This window comes from Triturus cristatus, chromosome 4_2 (assembly GCF_964204655.1).
Source record: "Triturus cristatus chromosome 4_2, aTriCri1.1, whole genome shotgun sequence".
NCBI classification, from domain to species: Eukaryota; Metazoa; Chordata; class Amphibia; order Caudata; family Salamandridae; genus Triturus; species Triturus cristatus.
The window spans coordinates 693,482,292-693,495,345 of NC_140586.1; positions in this window are offsets into that span (position 1 = coordinate 693,482,292).

Consider the following 13,054-nt stretch of genomic DNA (forward strand, 5'->3'; position numbering starts at 1 on the left):
CTGCCTTCCACCAGGTTCTGTTACCCAGAATCCCTTGCAAACTTAAACAATTGTAAAAAAAACCACATTTCCCTCACATTTCTACTGTGGAAAGGTCTGGAATCTGCGTGGATACACAAATTTCCACGTACCCCGCATTCTCCAAAGTCTTCCGAGAAAAATGGTACCTCACTTGTGTGGGTAGGCCTAGTGCCCACGACATGAAACGGCGCACAACGCAACGTGGACACACCACAATTTCACAGCAAAAAATGACCCTTTTTTGGCAAAGTACCTAGCTGTAGTTTTTGAACCGTAGCTCTGCTGGCACCGAGGGAAACCTAGCAAACCTATACATTTTTCAAACCTAGACACCCAGAGGAATCCAGGATGGGGTGACTTGACTGCCTTTCACCAGGTTATGTTACCCAGAATCCCTTGCAAACCTAAACAATTGTAAAAACAAACACATTTTCCTCACATTTCTGCGGTGGAATGTTCTGGAATCTGCATGGATCCACAAATTTCCACCCACCCCATGTTCCCCAAAGCCTTATGAGAAAAATTGTACCTCACTTGTGTGGATAGGGCTAATGCCAGTGACATGAAACGGCGCAAAATACAACGTGGACACACCACAATTTCACAGCAAAAAATGACCCTTTTTCGGCAAAGTACCTAGCTGTAGTTTTTGAACCGTACCTCTGCTGGCACCTAGGGAAACCTAGCAACCCTATACATTTCTTAAAACTAGACACCCAGAGGAATCCAGGATGGGGTGACTTGACTGGCTCACACCAGGTTCTGTTACCCAGAATCCCTTGCAAACCTTAAAAAAATGCTTAAAAATCACATTTCTGTGGTGGAAAGTTCTGGAATCTGCGTGATCCTCAAATTTCCTCCCACCTCGTGTTCCCCAAAGTCTTACAAGAAAAATGGTACCTCACTTGGGTGGGTAGGCCCAGTGCCCGCGACAGGAAACGGTGCAAATTGCAACATGGACCCACCACAATTTCACAGCGAAAAATGACCCTTTTTTGGCAAAGTACCTAGCTGTAGTTTTTTAACCCTAGCTTGGCCGGCACCTAGGGAAACCTAGCAAACCTATACATTTTTGAAAGCTAGACACCCAGGGCAATCTAAGATGGGGTGACTTGACTGCCTTTCACCAGGTTATGTTACCCAGAATCCCTTGCAAAACTAAACAATTGTAAAAAAAAACACATTTTCCGCACATTTCTGCGGTGGAAAGTTCTGGAATCTGCGTGGATCCACAAATTTCCACCCACCCCGCGTTCCCCAAAGCCTTCTGAGAAAAATGGTACCTCACTTGTGTGGATAGGCCTAGTGCCAGTGACATGAAACGGCGCAAAACACAACGTGGACACACCAAAATTTCACAGCAAAAAATGACCCTTTTTCGGCAAAGTACCTAGCTGTAGTTTTTTAACCGTACCTCTGCTGGCACCTAGGGAAACCTACAAACCTATACATTTTTTTAAACTAGACACCCAGAGAAATCCAGGATGGGGTGACTTGACTGGCTCACACCAGGTTCTGTTACCCAGAATCCCTTGCAAACCTTAAAAAAATGTAAAAAAAAACACATTTTCCTCACATTTCTGTGGTGGAAAGTTCTGGAATCTGCGTGGATCCTCAAATTTCCACCCACCTGGTGTTCCCCAAAGTCTTACAAGAAAAATGGTACCTCACTTGTGTGGGTAGGCCCAGTGCCCGCTACAGGAAACGGCGCAAATTACAAAATGGACCCACCCCAATTTCACAGCGAAAAATGACCCTTTTTTGGCAAAGTACCTAGCTGTAGTTTTTTAACCCTAGCTCGGCCGGCACCTAGGGAAACCTAGCAAACCTATACATTTTTTAAAACTAGACACCCAGGGCAATCCAAGATGGGGTGACTTGACTGCCTTTCACCAGGTTCTTTTACCCAGAATCCCTTGCAAACCTAAAAAATTGTCAACAAAAACACATTTTCCTATCATTTATGTGGTGGAAAGTTCTGAAATCTGCGTGGATCCACAAATTTCCACCCACCCCGCATTCCCCAAAATCTTCAGAGAAAAACTGTACCTCACTTGTGTGGGTAGGCCTAGTGCCCGCGACAGGAAACAGCACAAAACGCAACGTGGACACATCACAATTTCACAGTGCAAAATGACCCTTTTTTGGCAAAGTGCTTAGCTGTAGTTTTTCAACCTTAGCTCTGCCAGCACCTAGGGAAACCTATCAAACCAATACATTTTTGAAAACTAGACACCCAGGGGAATCCAGGATGGGGTGACTTGACTTCCTTTCACCAGGTTCTGTTACCCAGAATCCCTTGCAAACTTAAACAATTGTCCAAAAAAACAAATTTTCCTCTCATTTCTACAGTGGAAAGGTCTGGAATCTACGTGGATCCACAAATTTCCACGTACCCCGCATTCCCCAAAGTCTTCCAAGAAAAATGGTACCACACTTGTGTGGGTAGGCCTAGTGCCCGCGACATGAAACAGCGCAAAACGCAACGTGAACACACCACAATTTACAGCAAAAAATGACCCTTTTTTGGCAAAGTACCTAACTGTAGTTTTTGAACCGTAGCTCTGCTGGCACCGAGGGAAACCTAGCAAACCTATACATTTTTTAAACCTAGACACCCAGAGCAATCCAGGATGGGGTGACTTGACTGCCTTTCACCAGGTTATGCTACCCAGAATCCCTTGCAAACCTAAACAATTGTAAAAAAAAAAACACATTTTCCTCACATTTCTGCGGTGGAAAGTTCTGGAATCTGCGTGGATCCACAAATTTCCACCCACCCCGCATTCCCCAAAGCCTTCTGAGAAAAATGGTACATCACGTGAATAGGCCTACTGCCAGTGACATGAAACGGCGCAAAACACAACGTGGACACACCACAATTTCAGAGCAAAAAATGACCCTTTTTCGGCAAAGTACCTAGCTGTAGTTTTTGAACCGTACCTCTGCTGCCACCTAGGGAAACCTAGCAAACCTATAATTTTTTTTAAACTAGACACCCAGAGAAATCCAGGATGGGGTGACTTGACTGGCTCACACCAGTGTCTGTTACCCAGAATCCCTTGCAAACCTTAAACAAATGTAAAAAAAACACATTTTCCTCACATTTTTATGGTGGAAAGTTCTGGAATCTGCGTGGATCCTCAAATTTCCACCCACCTCACGTTCCCCAAAGTCTTACAAGAAAAATGGTACCTCACTTGTGTGGGTAGGCCCAGTGCCCGCGATAGGAAACAGCGCAAATTGCAACATGGACCCACCACAATTTCACAGCGAAAACTGACCTTTTTTGGCAAAGTACCTAGCTGTAGTTTTTTAACCCTAGCTCGGCCTGTCACGGGTACTTGACCCATCCATGCGAGTGAGGTATCATTTTTATCGGGAGACCTGGCAGAATGCTGGGTGGGAGGAACTGTGTGGATCCATGTAGATTCCAGAACTTTCCCACACAGAAATTTGAGAAAAAAAGTGATTTGTTCAGCTAAATTTGAGCTTCTGCAGGGGATTGTTGGTAGGAAAATGTTAGGGGAGCCACGCAAGCCATACCTCGCTGGACTCCGCCGGGTGTCTAGTTTCAGAAATGGTTGTTTTGTGATAGCTAATTTTGATGTTGCCTCAATAGGTTGTTGCAGGGATTCCGCTTATGCGCAGAACTATGCGCAGGAACCCAGGCCCTCAGTGAATTGCGGTGTACCAAAAACTCACCTCAGAACCCAGAACCCCTATCCAGCCAGCATCAGTGTCCCATTCGTTAGCCGAGGTTTAGCTCGGCGGTCCCAATGTATAGACAACCCAGAACAAGCGACTTAGTATATTTCTCAGGAATGGTGGGAATCAGAAACACCTTTTCGTAATTATTCTCGTACCAGTCCACAACAGAATAAACAGACACGGGAAAAGTTTAAAGAGTTTATTTTATAAACCTTGTGTCCTAATATGCAGCAGTTTGGCTAACATTAGCAGACAAACGATTAAAATCAAAACCATTAGCATAGTTACAATACCATAGAAAATGAAAGGAGCAATCATACTAAAATGACAGTGGCTCTAGGTCACCTTCCTTTCTCTAACACACTAATAGTATTATTAGACTAATAAAAGGTCTCTAGGCTTGAATGGGGAACCCCATGCCGTATAGATCAGCTCAGAGAGTTCACATCACAGGATCAGCTATGCTCTGCTCCTAGGAACGCTCTTCTTCCGAATGTATTGAAAAACATGTAGCACTGCAATATTAAAAGCATTCGACTTTCAGGTATTTGCAGCTGCGTGCATGTTATGGCTAAACTAGTTGGCCGATCAACCTGAACTCAACAACATGCACCGTCTAGCGATCCAGACTGTTTCTGTTACACTGCGTACAGACCAAGGTCGCCATTCACTGTTCAAGATGTTAACAACAGACAGTTCTCATGTGAAGCAAAGTCGAGTAAGCATTTCTCACTTCTAATAACATGTGATTCCAGTGTCGTGTGCAAAAGCAGCAAAAGCGGCAAGATGGCTTTCTAACATTAAACGCGGTTATGCTAACTTAGCGTTGTACATAGGTAGATAACGATCATCACTACAAGGTTTTGGGCCCTTGCCTGTCATAGGCACTAGGCCTACCCACACAAGTGAGGTATCATTTTTATCGGGAGACCTGACAGAATGCTGTGTGGGAGGAAATGTGTGGATCCATGTAGATTCCAGAACTTTCACACACAGAAATTTGAGAAAAAAGTTATTTTTTCCGCTAAATTTGAGGTTCTGCAGGGTATTGTTGGTAGAAAAACGTTAGGGGACCCACGCAAGCCATACCTCGCTGGACTCCCCTGGGTGTCTAGTTTCAGAAATGTATGGGTTTGGTAGGTTTCCCTAGATGTACGCCGAGCACGGGGGCAAAAACTCATGGGACCCCCCCTTTCAAAACAAAGTTGTTTTGTGATAGGTAATTTTGATGTCGCCTCAATAGGTTTTGGGCCCTTGCCTGTCATGGGCACTAGGCCTACCCACACAAGTGAGGTACCATTTTTCTCGGAAGACGTTGGGGAATGTGGAGTGGGTGGAATTTTGTGGACTCACGCAGATTCCAGAACTTTTCACCACAGAAATGTGAAAAAAAATTGTTTTTTTTGACAAATTTTTAGGTTTGCAAGGGATTCTGGGTAACAGAACCTGGTGAGAGCCTGTCAAGTCACCCCATGCTGAATTCCCCTGGGTGTATAGTTTTCAAAAATGTATAGGTTTGCTAGGTGTCCCTAGGTGCCGACAGAGCTAGGGTTCAAAATCTACAGCTAGGCACTTTGCAAAAAAAGGGGCAGTTTTCACTGTGAAAATGTGGTGTGTCCATGTTGCGTTTAGAGCCGTTTCCTGTCGCAGGCAGTAGGCCTACCCATGCAAGTGAGGTACCATTTTTCTTGGAAGACTTTGGAGGACGCGGGGTGGGTGGAATTTTGTGGATCCACACAGATTCCAGTACGTTCCACCACAGAAATGTGAGGAAAATGTGTTTTTTAAAAAAATTTTTAGGTTTGCAAGGGATTGTGGGTAACCAAGCCTGGTAATAGCCAATCAAGTCACCCCATTCTGGATTCCCCTGGGTGTATAGTTTTAAAAAATATACAGGTTTGCTAGGTTTCCCAACGTGTCAGCTGCGCTAGGGCCCAAAATCCACAGATAGTCACATTGCTAAAAAAAAGTCAGAGCCTAGTGGGCTTTCTGCTGCCCTGGGGGGGAATCGGGGGAGGGGGGTTCGTCCCGATATGCCCCCAAGGGGGCATAAAGACTGTGGCTATTTTTTGTGGGGTGGGGGCATTGGTATGACCATTTTGGGCAGCCCCCACCCCCACGCATAAAAAAAGCCTGCGTAATCGCTGGGGCCTAGTGGGCTTTCTGCCCCCCCAGGGGCAGATCAGGGGCCACTGCCCCCATCTGCCCTCTCAGGGGGCAGAAAGACTGAAATTTCTCTGGGGGTGGGGTGGGGGTATTGTCATGCCCATTTTGGGCAGCCTCTACCCCTACACGAATAAAACTAAAAAATCCCTGGTGTTTAGTGGGCTTTCTGCCCCTCCAGCAGGGCAGATTGGGGGCTACTGCCTCCATCTACCCCGGAGGGGGGGCAAAAGGCTGTAAAGGTGGCAGGGTGGGGGAATTGGTGTGCCCATTTCGAGCAGACCCCACCCTGAAAACAAATGCACAAAAAACAATCCCTGGCGTCAAGTGGGCTTTCTGCCCCCTGGGGGCAGATTGGGGCTACTACCCCCATCTGCCCCCCAGGGGGGCAGGAAGGCTGTAATGGTGGCAGGGGGGCATTGGCATGCCCATTTTGGGCAGCCCCCACCCTAAAACAAATTGTGCAAAATTAAATCCCTGGCATTTAGTGGGTTTTCTGCCCCCCCGGGGGGGTAGATTGGCAGCTACTACCCCATCTGCCCCCAGGGAGGGCAGAAAGGCTATAATGGTGGTGGGGTGGGGGCATTGGTGTGCCCGTTTCGGGCAGCCCCCACCCTACATAAAATTGCGTTAAAAAAAATCCCCGTTGTCAAGTGGGCTTTCCGCCCCCCGAAGGGGCAGATTAGGGGCCAATGCCCCATCTGCCCCCCCAGGGGGGGCAGAAAGTCTGTAATAGTGGTGGGTGGGTGGGGGCATTGGCGTGCCGGTTTCGGGCAGCCCGCTCCCTAAAAAGATGTTCAAAAACAAATCCCTAGTGTTTAGTGGGCTTTCTGCCCCCCAGGGGAGCAGAAACACTGTAGTGATTGTGGGGAGGTGGGGGCATAGGCATGCCCGTTTTGGGCAGCTCCCAACCTTATTTTTATATGCTAAAAAAATCCCTGGAGTCTAATGGGCTTTTTTCCCCCTGGGGGGGCAGATTGGGGGCTACTGCCCCATCTTCCCCCCAGCGGGGGCAAAAAGACTAAATTGTGCCAAATTGAATTGGGGGAAGCAAAGGCCCTTGCCCAAGGGGCCGCTCCCCCCCTCCCTGGTGTCTAGTGGGTGGATCCCTGCTTAGGGATAGCTCTCCTGTGGCGATCCCTAAGCAGGGATCCACTGGGGAGGGGTGGTGCCATTGGAAACGGGAGATTCTCCCCTTTCCAACGATACCTCTCCCGTCTTTCTACGTGCTCAGGGGGCTGAGATAGCCCCCTGAGCACGTAGAACGGGAAACTGAAATGAACCTCTTGGCTCATTTCAGTTTCGGTATCAGTGAAATGACGTCAGCGCGACATGCGCGCCGATTGTCATTTCAGGGAAACCAGGGGGGGCCTCAGGAGCTGGGGAAGCTTTTCCCCAGCTCCCGAGGCTCTTTGATTGTAAAGGGAATTCCTCTGGTGCCCGCACCAGAGGGATTTCCGGGGCGATGTGTCATGACGGCCGGGAGCCGTCATGAGCACATGCCGACCGTGTCTCATGACGGCTCCTGGCCGTCATGATCACCGAAGGGGTTAACCTAATTTGAACATAAATGTCTTTATTGTTTAACTATATTACCTGGCTGTCTTGTTACACATTACAATATATACAGTCTCTTGGTGGACTGGCTTGCTGCTCTGGCTTAGCTACAAAACGTGAGCCAAGGAGCTCTCAGAAATCACGTTTATCTTTATGGATGGACTGTGGGGCATCGTACAACAGGTTACCAGAACAAGAACCACACTCGTGTGGGATGGGAGAGAAAAAAGGTTTCGGGATCAGGACCGTAGGATACTGTCTCCCTAACAAATCACTTTCACAAAAGGTATCTTACCATCCTCTGCTCAATTTCTAAAAGAATATGAACTTGTCCCGTTTTTCTGGTGGAAACATTGAATATTTATTAAATATTTTTATTGTGGACAATACAAATATTTAATGCTTCCACGGAGGAACGAGACACGTTCATAATTTCTTTAAAATTGAGCAGATGGTGGTAGGATACCTTTAGTAAATGGGCATCATATAACAGAACAGTGTCTCACATCAGCACTCCCAGTCTTGTCTGTAGAGGAGGGTTTGTTCCGTCTCCAGAGGTCCGGAAAAAAGAATCTTCACTTACACTTCCGCATGGTTACTGAAATGCGTGAAGTATACTTCCACAGGGGTACATAAAGTATACAAAAAAAGATGGGCAAAAAGAAGAATCAGGAAGACATTTGCTAATGGGGTGAGGAATATTAGAGTACTTGTCACAGCATCCATAAAGATGTATTGTACACACATTTGCATACCTTGTTATATGTCAAAGTATTCATTACTTCATCGTCTGACCTCCCAGTCCTTACCGCTTGAGCATTTGCACCTTCCCACAGAATTCACCAAGTAAAATAACAAATCATATGGCTCCCATCACTCCCCTGAAACCACCTCTCACTTCCTGTCCTTTACTACCAAAGGCCATCATTTTGAACACACCTCCTGTTTGTTTCTTCTGCCGTAAGATCACAGCGTGTAGTGTCTTGTATATTATAGAGCTCGGGACCCCTATGGTCCCTAAAAGAATCCATGGTCTAGTAACATAAGTGATTGGGTGTGGTTAATAAAATTCATAGCGCAGTATATGCCTGTTACCGGTCACACTCTGAGAAATATAGACGTGTAATACTGAGCTCCATGTGTGGCATAATTCATTTTCATGCTACCTGGCTGAGGAGGATGCTACAACTGGTGACGAGAAAGGGGATATGTAAACCCTGCAACCTGAAGAGTCGAAAGTGCTCTCCCAGAGAGTTTGCCGAGGTCCAGCAAAATGCATGTGCATGCCACGTGTGCGTCACTTGAAGTGAAGAATCAACATTTCGTGAATGTGGACTCAAAGCACAACTTCAGCGTTCAAAAAAAGGGAAAGTTTCATTTATCGTTGGTCAGAAAATTGCTAATATGACGGAGATAAGAACTACGATGCTACAACTCAACACAGAGCCATTATTCATACAGTACGATGCAGAAGAACTCTGAGAGGAGAAGCAGATAATCTCAAAGGAATGCAAAAGGTGGAGCAAATCAGGTACAAAGCAGAAGAATGAGAGTGATGAAAACAAGAGCGAGAGACAAAATCGCTACACACTGTCAAAGAAGAAGATGGTGCCTCACCACCTCTGGTTGGGCACGACAGTCCAAGCACTAGTCAGCTGATGCTCGCAGCGGTGACACCGGGACAGAAGATGCAGTAGGTCAAGGACCTGAACAGCTTATAATCCTGGCAGCAGCTGCAGAAAACAGAACAAAGTATGATGCCTTCATTTTCTTAAAGCAAAAGACACAAAATTGATGGACGGGATGCAGAACAAATCAAAACATTCACCCCCAGTCAGGAGATCTGGGTTAAATCCATCATTCTTTTGCTCACCATGCCACCCCAATTTAGACCTGGCCATATGCAAATCAGTCTTGACCCTGTGCCTCATGGGAACAGTCCAGCCTGAACTGCCAAGCCAGGTCCTCTCTGGACCGGAAACAGAGAACTGATTTGCATATGGCTGGGTTCAAACTGGAATGTCATGGTGAGCAAAAAAACGATGGATTTAGGCCCAGATCTCTGTACTGGGGTGAATGTATGACATTGTTCTGCATTCTGTCCATCAACTGTTGTTTTTGCATTTGTCACCCCGAGTGGGACGGGTATGCTCAGACGTGAGTCCCGTGCTCTCCATGCCACTGGAATCAAGGTATCCTGGCTGAAGAGGGGTGAAACCCCGAAATCGGTCCTAGGATGCTTGGTTCCAGTCCAGGGAGGACCTGGCTTGGCAGTTCGGGCTGGACTGTTCCCATAAGGCACAGGGTCAAGACTGATTTGCATATGGCTGGGTTCAAACTGAAATGGCATGGTGAGCAAAAAAATGATGGATTTAGGCCCAGGTCTCTGTACTATGGTGAATGTAGGACATTGTTCTGCATTCTGTCCATCAACTGTTGTTTTTTCATTTCCTTAAAAGCGCCATCTTCATTTGATACTGCCAAAATGCAGAGTATCTGCTCTTGATGGTGTTTGGATTGAAACATTTAATGATTTCATTGATGCACTAGAAATAACCGGTGACAAAAAGATCCTCAAATATCCTAAGAACCTAGCAGAAGAAGGGTTAAAAGAATTGATAAGGAAAATACCACAGATGGACAGAGTATCTTACAAGGATGTCAAGGTGACATTGAACTTCAAGTTCAACCTGATGCCGAATGTTGACTATGAAAGCTACATCTTCAGTCAGAAGAGAGTGAGATGGTGAAATGATGTATACATTTGTTGAAAGACTTGAAATGCTCATCAAACACTGTAAGTTCAACAAATTCAATCACTAAGAAGCCATTCATCTCAGAGTCATTGATGGTTGCCTTTCCGACTCCTTTGGATGCCGTGTGCTCATGGCAGCCAGAGCAGAAGAACATGTCGGACGGAGGGGCACAGAGTGAATCAGTGTTGAATGGGAAGAGCAAGAAAATACGCAAGGTAGAAAGGACACAAAGTGATGTCTCCAAAGAAAAAGAAGAAGTGTTATCGATATGGACTTTCCTTTCTGCATGAAGGTAAATGTCCCGTCTTTGGACAGATATGTAAAGGCTGCGGGAAAGAGAACCATTTTGTAACAGTCTACAAAACAAGAGAAAAAGTGAGCGTGTCATGTCAAGGAGACAAAATGGCTACCAGTGCGTCACGTCGTGAAGACAAAATGGCTGACAGAAAGTTCCAGAAGCATTCCAGTCACGCCCATCGAAGTAAAAGGCAAAATCAGTTGAGGCCATTAGAAACTGAAAAAGGCTGATTGTTATCTAATTCTTTGTTGAGAGGTACTTCGACGTCACTGTCGAGTGACAGTGAAGAAGATGGGTGTTCAATGTCAATGCTAACTACCGAAAGATGTGCGCATGTAGGTTTGGCTTCCTGCAAGGAAGAACACAACTGGGAAAAGAATCGACAAGTGAAATCACGAAATTCATTTGGACACTGTCCCAAAATAATCCTGAAGGTTCATGGTTGCTATATTCCATTTGTCATAGACAGTGGTGCTGAATAAATATCATGCCAGTTGAAAAGTACCATGAACTTTCTCCAGTCTCCCTTCTCACACCATTGAATACCAAGGTATACACATGCGCAGCTTTGAAGCCATTACAAATTCAAGGTTTATTCATGGCAACCACGAAACACAAAAAGACGAAGGTACATGCTCCAATCCGTGTCCTTCAGGCCACTTTGTTAAGTATATGTTTGCTCAGCTTCAGCACTGCTGTGAATTAAAATATCAATGCTCATCGTGATATAGTGAATCAGTTTTCATCGTTGTTCACTGAATTAGGAAAACTTGAAACAATAAATGTATAGCTTCACATTAATGAGGACATTCGTCCTGTTGCTCAATGATATCGTCGAATCCCCTTTCATCTACAAGAGACCGTTGAAAAAGAAATTGAGACTTTGCTAAAACATTATATCGTTGGGTGCTCTATGGGTCCAATACCATGGGTGTTGCAGATAGTGGTGGTACCTAAAAAGGACAGTCGAGGCTCTGTGCGAATTTGTGCTGACGTGTCAAGCAAAAAAGACAATCGAAAGAGAATGGCATCCAGGCCCGCTCATTGCCGATATGATTACCCAATTGAGCGGTCAAAGTCTTTTTGGGTTGTTCTGAACAAATTATATCATCAGCTCGAATTGGAAGACAATTGCAGGTACATTATTACCTTTTCAACTTATCTTGTTTTTTTTTTTAATACAAAAGATTGAGATTCAGAGTACCTTTAGCTGCTGAACTCGACACATTATCAACCTGTCCCACATGATTTCAATTGCAGTGATGATATACTGGTATTTGGGGCCACAAGAGAGGAACATGATACAGCCCTTACCCAAGTGTGCTGTCTACTTGCTGATGCCAGTCTCAAGTTAAATGCTGAAAAGTGTTAGTTTCACAAAACGAAAAGTTCTTTGGGCACATATTCTCCAAAGGGGGAATGACTCCAGATCCAGCAAAAGTTCAAGCTTTGTCATCTACTTCCCCTCCACAAGATGTAACCATGCTGCATTTCTTTTTTCTTGGTATGACCAGCTACTGTTTCAGGTACATCCATGAGTTTGCCATTGTAAGCTCTCCATTGAGAGAGTTAATGAAAAAGAATGTTTCATTTCAGTGGTCAGGGGAGTGTCATCTAAATTTCAAGACTATTAAGAATGCACTTGAAAATGTAACTGAAATGACTTACTTTGATCTGAAATTGCTACAGAGATTGTTTTGGATGCCAGCCCTGTGTATTTGGGCACAATTCTTGTCCAACATAGTGGACATGCAAATGCCCAAAGGTTTATAATAGATTATGCTAGTCGAAGTTTGTCACAGACTGAACAAGCTTACACGTACCCTAAGAAGGAAAGCCTAGCTGTTGTGTGGGCTTGCGAACACTTCCATGTGTTTCTATATGGGAAGGATTTTATTCTTGTTAATGATCACCAAGCACTGCTCACTATTTTTGGCAATCTGAAGGCCAAGATGCCACCTCACATTGAGAGGTGGGGCTGGGAATGCAAGAGTATGGCTACACCATTGTGTAACAGCCGGGAAAAGATCAAAACCCTGATGACTACTTTTCTCAAGTGCCCATACAGTGTCAGGCTAACCCTTATAAAATATCTGAGGCCTACGTTAATTTAATTGTGAGATCCAGCACTCCTGCAGCTGTGTCCGTGGATCAAATAAGAGCTGCTACCAATGCAGGAATATGCTCATCCGCAAAGACATTATTTTGGATTAATCCTGGAAAACATATACTTGGCCTCTTGATAATGACAGTGAACATGCGTCATGCACTGTCAGTTATCAAGAAGGGATTATCTTGCTATGGGCCAAGATTTGTCTTCCAGAAAGTCCACAACAACAAGTCATTTAAGTGGCACATGAGGGACATTGTGGAATTGTCTCCACAAAGTGAGCCCTCCGCGACCATGTTTGGTTCCCTCATCTTGATGAGCGAGTTGAGAGAGAGCTTCAAATTTGTCTTTAGTTTATCTCCCAAAACAACACGGCATCCTTTGAACATGTCGGATCTTCCAAAACATGTCTGGGAGAAAATTGCAGTTGACTTCTTT